The 13,830-nt window shown below is 39.8% G+C and overlaps 1 protein-coding gene across 1 annotated transcript in view; it reads right to left on the bottom strand.

The window, feature by feature from the left end:
* CCDC178 (coiled-coil domain containing 178) overlaps positions 1-6,679 on the bottom strand; it is a 182,156-nt gene extending 175,477 nt beyond the window's left edge. The window contains exons 1-2 of the mRNA XM_063323996.1: positions 6,563-6,679; positions 4,100-4,192 (exon numbers count right to left, since the gene is read on the bottom strand). The gene's annotated coding sequence lies outside the window, so the exon portion shown is untranslated. The remainder of the gene's footprint in view (positions 1-4,099; positions 4,193-6,562) is intronic.
* Between the last annotated feature and the right edge of the window lie 7,151 nt (positions 6,680-13,830).

The raw sequence follows: 13,830 nt of genomic DNA on the forward strand, positions 1-13,830 counted from the left end.
GCCAATTTGGCAAGCAGGAATTTTTAACTATACCTCTGACAGGATGTCAGCTTCTTGGACTCTGCAAAGTGATATTCTACTCTCCTACAGGCTCATCCTGGCAGTCAGACCAGATGGACCATATTAGCTCCAACAAGGAGTATATAAAAGAATCTGAAATTCGTAGTTAAGTCAAAGAAAATAAGCATTGATAGACAGAATAGCTCTAGAGAAAGGAGGAAAGAGGAGAAAAATACTGCATATGAAAGGAAAAAATCCAGGAAAAAAACCCTTAAGAAACAGTTCCAATTTGTTGTGTAATACATTCAGAACAAGGTATGAGCAGATCTGACACGCAAGCACGTGTTAAGAGAAAGGTGAGAACATCACTTGCTTGATAAGGAATCATATACACAACAATACAAAGACACATTCCACTGTACATAACATGCCACTGAAAAAAGATATATTGGACAAATCTGCAGTTGATGACAAAACTATCATTTCAATCTGAGGCTTGGAAAAAAAATTAGCCAGCACATCGTTCATTTAGTCTCTGTTGAAAATATATAAAAATACTAGACTATTTATATTCACAGCTGTAACTATCAAAACACAAATTAAAATTTTTCTTTTATATTGTCCTGTCCAGAAAAAATCAGCCTAATCCAGTGAGTTAGCACTCACAATTCTCTAACATATACCTCTGACCTTCAGGAAGTGTTATTCTGCACAAACTGTTACATAGAATTAAAACTAACTTTCTCACTCTAACAAAGACAACAACTACATTAGTCATATTACTACAGTATACCTTTTAAAAGTTATTGTATGCTACTCCAAAATGAAAAAAAAAAGCATTGTGAATCTTTCATCAGGTAAATGTGTATATATATATTTATAAAAATATATATACATTGTGTGTATTATTAAATATGACTAAAGCTAAAATAAATGCACATACCATTTTAATTACTTTCTTGGTACTTTACTATAACAGAAATAATTTGTCAGCTGCTAAAAATAAATTTCTAATACCAATATCTGAAAGAGAAGGATAAGGAACTAACAAAATTTTTATTAAAAGCAAAATCTTTGATAAATTTTTTTCAATGAAAGAGATCAGAATTCAGATGTTATAATTTCTATCCACGTAACATAAGCTAGTAGTACTATTTCTCATCATAAATGCCATTCCCCAGGCAGAGTATTGGGATATTCATAAATATGCCTCATGAAAAGCTTATTCTATAAAAACCTTTTTCTCATCAACTCCCACACTTCCCTCTTCACCAAAATTCTTATTCACTATCAAGTAAACTAAGTGCAAATTGAGATTGTGTACCTCATAAACACAATAGATATGGCCAAATCACAGAAGAATTTTATTTCAAATATTCTCATTGATTCCTGCTTCACTGTGACTATGTCATTTGTGTTGGAAATTTTCCTCCTTCCCCAAAATGCAATCAGCATAAATAAAAATTATAAACTAACTCATAGTTAAAAGAAGCTAACATTCCATGAACAATCTTCATTTTATTCTATCATTTTCTGACCTCCAAGTGCTAACTTTCTGCAAATATAGCATTTTACCATTTGGTTTTAGGGCCCTAAAATTTCTTGCACAATTTCTGCCTGTCCCCAAATGATGCAGTGAATCCTTTTAAACACTGAAATGCAGCCCAGGTTTACTTCAGAATACACAGAAGGGGATTAATGTCCCTGAAAATATTCCCCCAAACTACAATTTGTGTAGATGTTTCAAATAGTACACACTGCTGTTTAAATAGCAGTTTGCCGCATTAAAATGTGTTACAGTGATAGTCAAGTCTCACACTTGAAAACAAGGCTTCATGTATAATTTCATAGACTGGGTAATATAAACCACCAACCCTAATAGAAAGATTAGAATTATTATTTAAATCAACAAAAGACATGAAAAATTCCTTAGGTTCTTTGTTGTATTTTATTCCTTTCACAGGAACAAGATCCCAAGAATTAGTCCATTACACCAGCGACTTTAAGCTTTAAGAAGGGAATTAAAATCAAATAATGTCTCTCACAAATTTCCAATGGTATCCAAAATGAAAAATATTATAGCTGAGATCTTACTACTATCATATAAATACCTGAAATTGTTCTGTATCGAAAATCAATTTGATTTTATTCCAGTATTCCACTATTCTTGTGGTTCATTTCAGCTAGTCTGCAACTCAAATAAACTTAATCCCTATTCTTTTTCCACAGACCTTAGTGCAAATATGAACTCTAAACAAAACAACAAACAAACCCACAGACCATTAAACAGGATGAAAAACAAGGACACTGGAAATCTGTAATAGGCAAGGGAATTAAATCCAGGTTTTCTGTGCCATGGTCACGAATGATGCACTTTGTCTTTCTCTATATATTCTTGAGTTCTGACATGAGTCAGAAAACAGGAATTATACTTCTACCAAGTAGTATTGAGAAAATAAATACCTTCAGAGCTGCTCACATTCTGCAACATGGGTTCACATAAAACATAACTGTGACTAAAGGTGCTACCTAATCTACTGTTTCAGTGTCCCTCCTCACGCATTCCAAGGCCAGAAACAAAACAACTGGAGAACTACTATTCTCTCCCTTATTCCTGGGAGGTGAAAGAGACCTGACAGTAGTAGGAACAATCTCCCTGCTCAAGCAAAAAACTAATTCATTTAAATTGTTAGAAACCAGCACACAAAATTCTATTACCACAAGAATCATCTAAATATGTTTTAAAGATGATTACTACCAATGTTCATGCTACTAAGCATGTTAGTTATTTGATCTGTCCCCTTACACATAATTAAAATATCATGTACTATAGTGTAATATTTTTGCAAAGATTATTAAATCTTAAACCTACCATCTTCAATTCTGCTGTATATGTCTAAATGAAATACAGTGAATATTGGTTACCATAGTAACCACAGAACTGAGGAAATTTAGTTTTGGCATAATTGCTGCATATGTTCATACAAATCACATCTCTTATTCTGCGAATTAGAAATGAAGACACTTTTGAACTCCATTTTTTAAAAATAGAGTAATGAAGAAACAAAAAATTAGATCGAGTATTTATAGACATAATGCAACATATTCTTGTTTAATTCACTGAATCACTTTTCTTTTATAATTAGAGTATATTTTCTTGCATTCTATTAAACAATTTAGTTAAATACTGTTTAAGTTATCTTTTTACTTATTGATAATTAAGCCAGTTCTGGTTTTGTCATTAAATTCAAAATACTGTTTTAGAATAATAAATTCATTATTAGTCAAACATCCAGAAATGGCTAAAGAAACTTCAGCAAAAATAAACGCCCCCAACAGCCTGTGACAAACTTTTTTTTTTTTACTTGCAATGAGGTTCACATTGAATAAGGATAAATTTGTTTGTTTCTTTGGTTTCAAGAAATAGTAGAAAAGGAAAAAGTGCTCTAGGCATGCTGACAGTCTTACAACAGCATAATTTTCTCAGCAGCATTAAAAAACACGCATTCAGCAGGAACAAATTAACTCAATTCAACCAGCCCGTGAATTAGCTACAAATTCCTCTCCACTTCCTTATCAGCTCCCAGAATGAATCTTAAACATCTCAAAAAACTCACAACCCCAAAACAAACCACAACCCCACAGGTCAGATGAACAGTAGGGCAGTTGGGTTTCTATGCTTTTACTTCAACACTCGAATTCTTTCATCCTTTCCCTTCTCTAGTTTGCTTTGCTCAATAATTTAGATCCGATTTGGTTGTTTCAGAGCTACCTTACACTTATCGAGTTCATTACCATCAGTACCTTTCGTTTTAATATTCAGAAATACAAACAAACAGAATTTCAGAAAGAGTTTGGTAATACAGAACAGATAAATAGACAAATAAATCTTAGTTTAAAACAAGACAAGAGAGATCATCTCTACTTGAAAGCTTGAAGTCTTGGAAACTTAAAAGTCTTTTCTTAAGCTGTCACACACATTGCAAAATAAATCTGTAATCAGCCAATACACTGCAACAAAGAAATGCAAAGTCCAAGAATTTGTTTGGCACACAATATAACACTCCTAGCTTGAAGTACAGTTTAATTTTTGGTTTACCTTATCTCTTCAGCCCTTCCTGGCAGGAACGGGTCAAGGTCTTAATGAACATGTGGAACTGATGCACTCAAATTTTCAAGGATATAACAGGTTCTTCAAAAAAATGAAGATAAAACAGGAATAATGGATGAATGAAAAATTGTATTATTTGAAATAACTGCTATTTATTAAGCAATGGCCTCACTGATATTGCAAAGAACAGAGAAAAAAATGCTAAGAACATTTTACAGCCAAAAAAACCACCCCAGCATTCCCATGACATTACAATCAGTAAAGTCTTCCATGGATTTCCAAGTTTTCCATGGATTTTTGTGCAACATTCCCTCACAGAAGCCCGGCTCCCCTCAGTGTCACTAAGCCTGACCAACACAGCTTCCCTTATTCCTTTCTGGGCATGTGCATAGGACTGGTCTGGAGCTTGGCTGGCTAACCAAAACATGAGTCAATTAGTCAGCTGACTGCTACCCTACAGAATATGTAAAGGGCCAATTTATAACTCCTTTCTTTCAGCTAAGGAAATAATTTGTGTCTTTCTTCCCGTTACTTAGCTGCCAATTTTCATGAAACTTGAAGAACTTAACATCTTTGACACTCCTACCCATCTGTCAAATCTGGTTGGAATAGACAAAAGTTACTGGAGGACAGGCACTGGCAGATCACATACAGTGACACTGTACACTTTGTTTTCTTAGATATACCCAAAAAACCTCTTTAATTGAAGGCTACTTAGAGTCACTTGACTGCCTTCATTTATTTCATAGTCTTTCCATCAAAATTTGTTTTGTAGGGATCTTAAACTTCACTATTTTAGAAGTAATGCAGAGAAAGGAGAAAAAGATGACATCTTGTATATGCTAAAAAATAAAGAACATAGAAAAAAGACAAAAACAAGTGAAAGAACCAAGCATGTGGGTGCTGCCAACGGTACAGAAAAGCAGGTTGGACAGGGCATTCAAGGAATGAAAGGTGCTTGCAATGCAAATCTGGAAAACATATATTACGCAGTAGGGAAAGGGAGTTTGTAAAAAGATACAAAGATGACAAAGTAAATGAAAGCTAGAGGGGAAGAAAAAAAAAAAAACGACTGACAAAGCCTAGCTACCAAAACTGGAATGGGACAACATAAGTAAAAATGACAGAGGATCCATAAAAGAATAATCCTGAGGTGCATTATAAAAGAGCGTGGCCAGCAGGTCGAGCAAGGTCATCCTCTCCCTCTACTCTGCCCTGGTGAGGCCACATCTGGAGTACTGGGTCGAGTTCTGGGCTCCCCAGTTGAAGAAGGACAGGGAACTGCTGGTGAGAGTCCAGCGGCGGGCTACAAAGATAATTAGGGGACTGGAACATCTCTCTTATGAGGAAAAGCTGAGAGACCTGGGTCTATTTAGCCTGGAGAAAAGAAGACTGAGAGGGGATCTCATCAATGATTACAAATACTTAAAGGGCGGGTGTCAAGAGGATGGGGCCAGACTCTTCAGTGGAGTGGACATGGGGCAACGGGCACAAACTGAAACACCGGAAATTCCATCTCAACATGAGGAAAACCTTCTTTACTTTGAATCATAGAATCATAGAATCATAGAATTGTTGAGGTTGGAAGGGACCTTTAAGATCATCGAGTCCAACCTTTAGCCTACCCTGACAAGAGCCACTTCTAAACCATGTCCCTCAGTGCCCCATCTACCCTTTTTTTAAACACCTCCAGGGATGGTGAATCCACCACCTCCCTGGGCAGCCTATTCCAATGTTTAATAACCCTTTCAGTGACAAAATGTTTCCTAATATCTAATCTAAACCTCCCCTGACGTAACTTGAACCCGTTTCCCCTCGTCCTATCACTTGTCACCAGGGAGAAGAGGTCAGCCCCCATCTCTCTACAACCTCCTTTCAGGTAGTTGTAGAGGCTGATAAGGTCTCCCCTCAGCCTCCTCTTCTCCAGGCTAAACAACCCCAGCTCCCTCAGTCGTTCTTCATAAGGTTTGTCCTCCAGACCCCTCACCAGCTTTGTAGCCCTTCTCTGGACACGCTCCAACACCTCAATGTCCCTCTTGTAGTGAGGGGCCCAAAACTGAATGCAGTACTCGAGGTGGGGCCTCACCAGTGCCGAGTACAGGGGGACGATCACTTCCCTAGTCCAGCTCACCACACTATTCCTGATACAGCCTAGGATGCTGTTGGCCTTCTTGGCCACCTGGGCACACTGCTGGCTCATATTCAGCCGGCTGTCAACCAACACTCCCAAGTCCTTTTCTGTCGAGCTGCTTTCGAGCCACTCCGCCCCAATCCTGTAGCGCTGCATGGGGTTGTTGTGTCCCAAGTGCAGGACCCGGCACTTGGCCTTGTTGAACCTCATACCATTGGTCTCAGCCCATCGGTCCAGCCTGTCCAGATCCCTCTGCAGAGCCAGCCCACCCTCAAGCAGATCAACACGCCCACCTAGTTTAGTGTCATCTGCGAACTTACTGAGGGTGCATTCGATCCCTTCATCCAGATCATTGATAAAGATATTAAAGAGAACCGGCCCCAGCACCGAGCCCTGGTGGACACCACTTGTGACTGGACACCAACTGGATTTAACTCCATTTACCACCACTCTCTGGGAACGGCCATCCAGCCAGTTTTTTACCCAGCGAAGAGTACACCTGTCCAGGCCATGAGCAGCCAGTTTCTCCAGGAGAATGCTGGGGGAAACAGTGTCAAAAGCTTTGCAAAAATCCAAGTAGATAACATCCACAGCTTTTCCCTCATCCACTAAGTGGGTCACCTTATCATAGAAGGATATTAGGTTTGATAGGCATGACCTGCCCTTCACAAACCCATGCTGACTGGGCCTGATCACCCTGTTCTCCTGCATGTGCCGTGTAAGGGTCGCAGAGCACTGGAACAGGATGCCCAGAGAGGTTGTGGAGTCTCCTCCTCTGCAGATATTCAAAACCTGCCTGGACATGTCCCTGTCCAACCTGCTCTAGGTGACCCTGCCCTGGCAGGGGGGTTGGACTAGATGATCTCCAAAGGTCCGTCCCTTCCAACCCCCACCATTCCGTGATTCTGTGAAAATAAATTGATTATTTAATTAAACACATAGAAAGTTCCATGAAGAAGGGGTCGTCCTGGGTAGAAACTTACTTTCTCTTTAGTAATGACAGAAGTGTAGTAGAATGTGAAAACAGATTCCATTTGTAAAATAATGCCTCCATGCATTGAAAGATCCAAGGCAGTTTCACCTAAATCTAAACCATTTCTGACAGATGTCTGTCAAATATGTTTTAAAATCTTTTAGTGACAGTTTCTACCAGATATCTAAGCAAACTTAAACCAAACTTAACCATCCATGCCATTAGTTAGCCCTCCTAATGTATAATATAATCTTCTCATCATATCTATATGGACACAAAAAATAACACATTGCCTTCACTTTCTAAACAACTTCTTAAACATTTGAGAACTGTTATCTCTTTCCTTCTCTAGATAGACCAAATTCTTCTAATTTTTTAAATACACACACCCCTGCCCAGAGATTATACTTTCCAACTGTTTTTCCACTCTTTTGCTACAAATTCTCACCACTTGGTCCAGGTCTTTTCAGGCATATATTCCAAAGAGGCCACAGCCTTCCAGCTGATGCCTCACCAGTACTAAGAAGAATGGAAGTATTATGCAATTCTTTTGGTTTCATATCCTGATACAACCCCTGCTTCTATCACAAAGCTTGATACTGGTTTTCGTGTTTAGCACTTCAACCTACAGATCTTTTGCTACCTTACCAAGCATCTTCTTCTCCGCTGTACACATTATTTCTGCTTATGGATGGTACTTTGTACTTGTTCTTACTGATTTACGTCCTATTCTCTGACTTCTCAAGATCATTTCAAATTCCATATTATCCTGTTCTCCAGAATGCTTGCAGCTCCTCCAGCAAGACATTATGTCCAAATTGAGAAAGAATCACGTAGTAAGCCCTTGCTGTCAGTATTATTCAAGTACCTCCATTGTTCTACAGTGCACAGTCTATAAGACATGGTTTGTGCCTAAGATGATAATACTATGCTCTTTGAAAGAGAAAAAATGGAGAAATAAACATTTTAAAATGCTGATCCATCTCTATTTGATTTCCCATTTTAAGCTGTATGTATTTTATTACTTTATGTTTCAGAAGGACTTTAAGTTAAATAGTAATTTTAGCCATTACGTATATTATATAAATAGTTCAGTTGCAAAGATTAGAAAAACAAAATGAGTTGAAAATTTGGCAGGATCATACAATCTATTAAAAATAAAAAAGGAAACACAACACACTACTAAATAATATGAAATTGCATCTGTGTGTTTTCTAGTTTGAAGAGAAGATCTTGCCAAATTCCAAATCAAGTGCTAAGTAACTATAAACACATTCTTGTTCAGTTGGACTAAGATGTATTTTGTGGCACTGCTCAGATCTTAGCAGCTAATTAATTCTTGATGCTATATAAAAGTCTTGTTTAAAAAGAAAATTAATAGAAAAATATTTTTAAATACATACAGTCTCAGACTGTTTTTTATAAGGATACGACATTAAAGGAAAGACTAATTTATACAATTCAATATAGCTACATTAAAAGTATATTCTTGTACCTGTCCTGCAATATAACCGTAGAAGATGATAGCTCTGAGACAAAGCTCTGCGTGACAGGAAAATATAAAAAAAAACCCCAACCAACCCAACACACAAAAAAAGACTAAAAAAGTAATGATAATTACAAAATCAACAATATCGCCAAGCTGACTGGAGCAGCTGCTCACTCAAGCCAATGCTTTCTCACCATCTACCTTCCAAAGTGAGACACATCCTAAACCATAAAACTTTTTACCTAGGAAATGTGACCATTACCTTTACTCGGTGTTTGTGCTCCACGATTCAGTAATTCAACTTAGATTTTCAAACAAAGCTAAAAACACACAGTAAAATGAATAAATAAATAAGTTTTAAAACACTTTATATGAGATTTTATTACATATTTGAGCAAAAAGAATGCAGGAAGGGCGATTTTTTGCTAGATTTACTCTGCCTCTGAATTTCTGCTTCACCACATAACTGTTCTCAATACACAGTAGTTCACACCATGTACACATTCAAAGGTCATAGAAACACCCATTTTTTGCTGAAGAGTTTAATTTCTTAACCGTATGCAGAGACTGGCATAATCCTTAGTGTCTTCACTCTCCTTAATGGCAGTGATCAACTATGCCAGTACAAAGCCCTTTTAGATGCATGTAGTTAGCCTAATGTTAGGAGAATTACTGTAATGCACTATCTACCTCATCACAGTTCATGGCACAAGTTTTGTGTACAGACAAGTCCTTTGAAGTTAAAAAGGAAGAGACTAAGTGATCCAGATTTTCTCAGTATTCACTGTTAAGTGGTTTCTTGTTTACACTGTGAAGTCAACTGATTCAGAAAACCAGAAAAGTTGTGTAAATTATCTAATATCCAACTTTGAGATACAGAATTCAAAATCAGTTAAAATCATTTTGCCTACATACTATCTAAACTCAATGGTTTCATGCTTTAGTTATTACGAAGATCGTAACTGCACAAAATCAGGAACGCCACAGAAAGCTGGAATAGATAGTCTTCTCTATATTAGGAGATTTTATCACTTTACAAATAATGAACATTTTTAACCATTCAATTTCTATTCTGACTCCAAACTCTCTTTTAACATCAAGTGTAATACATCAGTAGCCATCTCGTAAATACCACAGAAAATAATTTTACTGTCATTTAGGTAAATTTCACTAGACCTTCTATGGGATCTTAAAATATGACAGCAAATATTTTGGGCCACTATTGCAGTATTAACTTTTGATGTTAGTGTGGATAGTAATCTTCCAAATGATAATTTCATCCAAAACTGCATCAGGCAAGGAAAGAGGAATAGGAAATGTCTCCGTCTCATGTCCAAATTTAAATAAAAGTTCTAAAATCACCCTTCAAGAGGAGACTTTTCCTCATTCTGTCTTCATGGTGACAGTTTCAGACTTACCTGTCCTGTTACGCAAGGTATGAAACCTGAAACGGTCACCTGGAGTCCTCTTTTTATTTAACTCCATCTGAAAGCTCTTTACAAAAAGGCTTACAAAAGGCTACCTATAAAGCAGATCATCATATCGACATCATAACAGCAGAGGTTAAAGTCAGATATTTTACCATCATAAAACTCTAATTGGAAATAGGCTATATGCTCTGAAAAGATGAGCGCACTTAGAAAAATTCAGAGCCCCTCAGTAGGGAGGAAGGCTTAAGAGACACATGTATCCATTTTGTAAATTTCTTTATATAATATCTCACTAGAGAGAGCCATGCTGCAACTCCATGAGGAATAATCTTAAAGGATTGCAAATCAAACAGCTCCAAAACCTTAGTAAATCCCTGAATACCCAACAGGATCTCATTGTGTTAGCAAAATTATTCAATTTTCCAATCGGGGCAACCTGAAAGAACACAACCAGTCCCAAAATGATCACGCACTGGATTTTCATTTGGGATCACGACCAACCCCTCCGCTTCCAATATACATCTCAATATGATCAATATGGAAAAACAAGAAGGAGTTGCTTCTTGAGGTACCTTCTGCTGAAACACAACAGTCAAGCCTACAGTGCATTTTTTCTTTTTTTTACATATTTCCTCAATGTATCCACCTAGGGTCCCGTGACCAGAGTGTGACCAAAACTTTACAATTCTATCAGCCGTTAAAACAAGTCCACTAAACCTTCACTGTCATGAATTCCCCCATTCCTCATTATTTTCAGAAAGAAATAACAAGACAGACAGAAATTAGAGGTCAATCATTATCACTGTAGTGACAGCCACCTCTTCCTTCCATAAGGTTTTCAAAATATCTTCTTCAAAGTCTATTCTACTTTAGCATGGTGTTATCATAGAGCAAAACTAAGAGATTCCACTCTTTAAAAAACAACCTAAGAGCTTTTGGAAGGTAATAAAATTCTGGAATAACTCCCATACCAAGTCCTTCCATGTTTTCTAGCTGTATGCATTGTGCTTTTTAAGGAGAGAAAAAACTAACCGACAGAATAATTACTATACCCTCTACAGGGTAAAAGATCTAATTTTTAATCAGTCTCCTCTTCAGTAGTGACTCATCACATTCTTGAGCCTGTGCAAAATGTTTCTTATGTATTTGAAACTTGGAAAAGGAAGGCTTAAAACTCTTTTAAGTTATATATCAGAAAGTTCATTGTATTCTTTGAATCAGTTAAGAACCCAGCAATAAGAGGGCAGAGCCTATTTAGGCATACAAGCTCAAAAATCGGATCTCTCAAAGATGCTTTAGCTGCTGCATCAAGCACTGCAGGAAGAAAAGGGAATTAATTCCAGAAGCCCCAACAAGCCATTCTAACTGAACCTCTTCCCCAAAGCAGAGATGCTGGCACGCTTCTGCAGCAGGAGATGTACCCTCCACTTAAGCACTTTCCCAGGCTTCAGTTGGACACCTCCAAAGGTGCAACTTCCTGAAGACAAAGACCACTCCTTTGGCTTTTTCTGACACACCACCACAGTGAATGAGGAAGAATGGGATATGCCACACACTGCCCCAGACTTGGGCCAGGAACCCTTCATGACCACCAGCCAAACTTTGAAGAAGCAACAAAAGGCGCTGCACCTACAAGGGCCCTGCACACCCTGTGTGCCAGCAGAGCCCATGGGCAACTGCAGTTCCTGGTCCACCTCCCACACTGGCCTAGGGCCCAGCCAGCCGCTTGGAGTATGATAAAATACAACTTCAGGGCGCTTAGAATCATAGAATTGTCTGTGTTGGAAGGGACCTTTCAGATCATCGAGTCCAACCATCAACCTAACTCTGACAAAAACCATCACTAAACCATATCTCTAAGCACCATGTCTACCCATCTTTTAAACACCTCCAGGGATGACAATTCCACCACTTCCCTGGGCAGCCTGTTCCAATGCTTGACAATGCTTTCAGTGAATAAATTTTTCCTAATATCCAATCTGAACCTCCTCTGGTGCAACTTGAGGCCATTTCCTCTTGTCCTATCACCTGTTACCTGGGAGAAGAGACCGACCCCCATCTCTCTACAACCTCCTTTCAGGTAGTTGTAGAGAGCAATAAGGTCTCCCCTCAGCCTCCTTTTCTCCAGGCTAAACAATCCCACCTCTCTCAGCCGCTCCTCTAAGACTTGTCTCTAGACCCCTCACCAGCTTCGTTGTCCTCTGGTCCAGAACCTCAATGTCTCGTAGCGAGGGTCCCAAAACTGGACACAGTACTCGAGGCGGGGCCTCACCAGTGTGGAGCACAGGGGGACGGTCACTTCCCTAGTCCTGCTCACCACGCTATTGCTGAGACTTGTCTCGCACTAGGAGCGCCCAGCACCGAGCCCGCCTCCCAGAGCCCCCCTCAGCGGGAGGGCGGCAACGGGCCTCCCTCCCTCCACCGCCTCCCCTCGGCGCGGAGCCCAGGCGTCACCGAGGATCTGTTACCACGCACACACGCCCGCCGCCGGCGGTGCAGCTGGCTGCCGGCCCCGGCCCCGGCCCCGCCTCCCGGTACTCACGGCTCCGGCTGGGCGCCCGCCGCCGCCGGGCGGGAGGAGGGGACCGGCAGCCAGCCGCCGCCGCCGCGGCCTGCCCGGCGTCCCTTAGCCCGTTTCCCTGGCAACGGGCGGCAGGGCGCGGCCGGGGCCGAGCGCCTCGATGCCTCGGAGGGGCCGGCCGAGGCCGCTCCCGGTGCTCGGGGCGGGGGGAAGCGGGAAGGAGGGGCGGGCGAGGGAGCGAAGTACACCCCGGGGGTGGTATGGCTGCCCGCACACTCTCCGCTTTTCTCTCCCCGCAGGGAATTCAGGATTTAAAGATTTACTTCTGTCCCCCAGGGGATCCCCGCGCCCGCCCCGCGGCCCACATCTGCCAGAGTAGCGGTCTCCAACCCGCACTGCTTGCAGGGCCCGCGCTGTGAAATCATCCCCTTTTTGCATCTTTCCAGTTAAAACTTTGCTGCCGGCTTCGAAGGTGCAAATGAAAATTTATAACAGTGCTCCACAGTCCGAAATTTGGGAACGACTATCTTGAAGAATAAAGCTAATCCTTGCCTACTTAGTTCTTTCCTGTATAAATTATTAGCTGCTAATGAACCCGGTCCGGACCCGTCCCTGTGGTTGCTGCCAGTCCTGATTATTAAAATGCACTCCTGGAAAAAAATGCAACGGTATAATGATGTGAAAAGCCATTTCACTCAAATTTAAGAAGAGACTAGGACTCAGAGAGGGCTCAAATTGGACTTAATTAAGTTAAGGTTTCCCTCAAGAGAAGGATATGCTCTGCTTTCTATACTTCTTATTTTAATGGTAGGAGTTTAAGTTAGGGAAAATGGCAAAGAGTAACTTGGAACTGATATAGGCTTGTATTTATTCCTAGATTACCCTTTGTTTTCTCTTTTGACACCTTGTACCTGTCAGAAAAAAAAAAGTCTGTGACATTTAGGAGACAATCCAAAAATCACTTTCCCCTGTGTTCTGTGTCCTCATCACTTCTTCATCTTTATGTGCATTCTAGTATGTCCAAGTTCAGCCTATATATTTTTAATGAGAAAAAAAAAAAGAGGGGTGGTGAAGTGTTTACCTTACCTCACCTTACTTCCTCAATATAATCTTAGTGAAGACAAGATGTAAGTAGTTTTTGTTTTAACAAAAGTGGGCCAGGTAAAACCAATGTG

The sequence above is a fragment of the Chroicocephalus ridibundus genome, chromosome 2, assembly GCF_963924245.1.
Source record: "Chroicocephalus ridibundus chromosome 2, bChrRid1.1, whole genome shotgun sequence".
Lineage (NCBI taxonomy): Eukaryota > Metazoa > Chordata > Aves > Charadriiformes > Laridae > Chroicocephalus > Chroicocephalus ridibundus.